Source organism: Bison bison, unplaced genomic scaffold, assembly GCF_000754665.1.
Source record: "Bison bison bison isolate TAMUID 2011002044 unplaced genomic scaffold, Bison_UMD1.0 scf7180017864285, whole genome shotgun sequence".
Lineage (NCBI taxonomy): Eukaryota > Metazoa > Chordata > Mammalia > Artiodactyla > Bovidae > Bison > Bison bison.
Window position 1 is genome coordinate 1,809,117 of NW_011494857.1, and position 1,769 is coordinate 1,810,885.

Below are 1,769 nucleotides of genomic sequence, written 5' to 3' on the forward strand. Positions count from 1 at the left end.
CAGGGTTGGGGGAGCGCGGCGGGCGGCCCTGGGGGAGCCGGGGGGAGTGGCAAGGGGGGCGAGGCGCAGGGACACCCCGCTCAGGCCCGCGATGCTGCTCAGGCTGCGGGATTTCTCGTAACCTGGGGGCGGGGGAAAGGGCAGAAACACAAAAGGAAGAGAGGAGATGCGGGTGCAGGCAGAGGGTCCAGCAGACAGCGGGACCCCAAGACAGAGGGAAGCAGGAGAGAAACAAACAGAAGGGATACGAGATGGAGAGAGAGACGGAGACAGAGACAGGAAGAGGTGGAGGGAGAAGGTGGGACACAGAAGGCAAGAGAGAGACGGTGGAGACAAGAGAGCCGGACACCAAGACACAAGACGACAGACGGCAGGAAACGGGTAGATGGACAGAGGCGGACCAAGGAGACGAGAGAGAAGTGAACAAATCGGACAGTCAGTTGGCATCGAGGAGAAAGGTGCAGACATGGGGAGGGGGGAGAGACTCAGGGTTAGGAGGCAAGGTGGCACCCACCGAGCCTCCTCCACCCTGCCCCCACCACCGCCCGCCCCCCCAACCCCCGTCCCCCCTAGTTGGCCCCCTCGTCTGAGGCAAAAAGGGGGGAGGGCAGCGAGGCAGATGGTGGGCAGCACGGGCGTGGGGAGGGAGCTTGGGTGGAATGCCAGTGGGCGAGCAGCTGGTGGGGAGGGCTTGGGAGGCGATGGGTGGGGCCGCAGGCGGTGGGGGGGCTAACCTAGACGGAGAAAGAGGAGGACGGGGCGTTGCGGTGTGGACTGTGAGGGGCTGAATGGAGCACAAGTCGGCAGTACCCCCCTGGGCGGGGCCGGGGCAGGGTGGTGCTGAAGGACAGCTCCAAGAGCAGTCTGATGTCGGCAAGGCTCAGCCGAAGGTTGTAATGGGCTGTCTTTAAAGGCTCAAGCTTTCAGATGGGAACCTTCTGATGGGAAGGTCCTGATAGCATCTGGATACTCAAGGGATTTAAGGCTTAGGGGCAGGTGTGGGGTTTCTTGAAAACTTAGGAATGTCTTGAGAGTTCTGCCAGTATCTGGGCTGTTCTAGGGCTTTCCTAGCCAGTACCAAGGGGTCACTCTGGACGTGGGCATCTTGACAGGAGGAGACAGGGCCTGGGGGGGGAGTCGGAAGCCCAGTATCTTGGAGTCACCCCCTCCCAGCCATTCCCAGTTGCTAACCTGGGGGAAAGGGGCAGGGGGGGATCGAGGGTCTCGCGAGGTCTCAGGCGGTGACAAGAGCTGGGGACAGAAATACACAGAGTCACGGCGGGGGGAGGGTGGCCAGGGAGAACCCCCCAACACAGCCTCACTGTTGGGGGGCCGGAGAAACGCCGGGATCTCTTCCTCCTCTCTGGTGTTTTCCGCGGGAGGGGAGCAGTGAAATGGGGGGCGGCCAGAGACATCAAATATGGAAGGAGCTTCCGGGGTGGCTTGGGGCGGGTGGGGGGAGGATGAAGGGAGAGAGGAGGGGGAATACTGGGGAGGAGGGGGGGATGCGGGTCAGGTGCTGTGCCCAGCAGCACCTGAGGGAAGACAGAGAAGGGGGCTGATGGGGTGGGTGGGGACCAGGTCAGGAGGAAGGGTCTTGAAAGAAGGGGGGCTAGGGAACAGTGGAGGGTGAAGGAGAAGTTAAAAGAGGAAGACAGGTGTGTGGAAGGGGTACGGAGTTGGGGGAGGGAGTTCAGCCAGCCCCATCAGCTCCAGCCATTATTTGAGTTCAATGAATGGATTTTGGCATTAGAGGCAAAAGAAGCAGA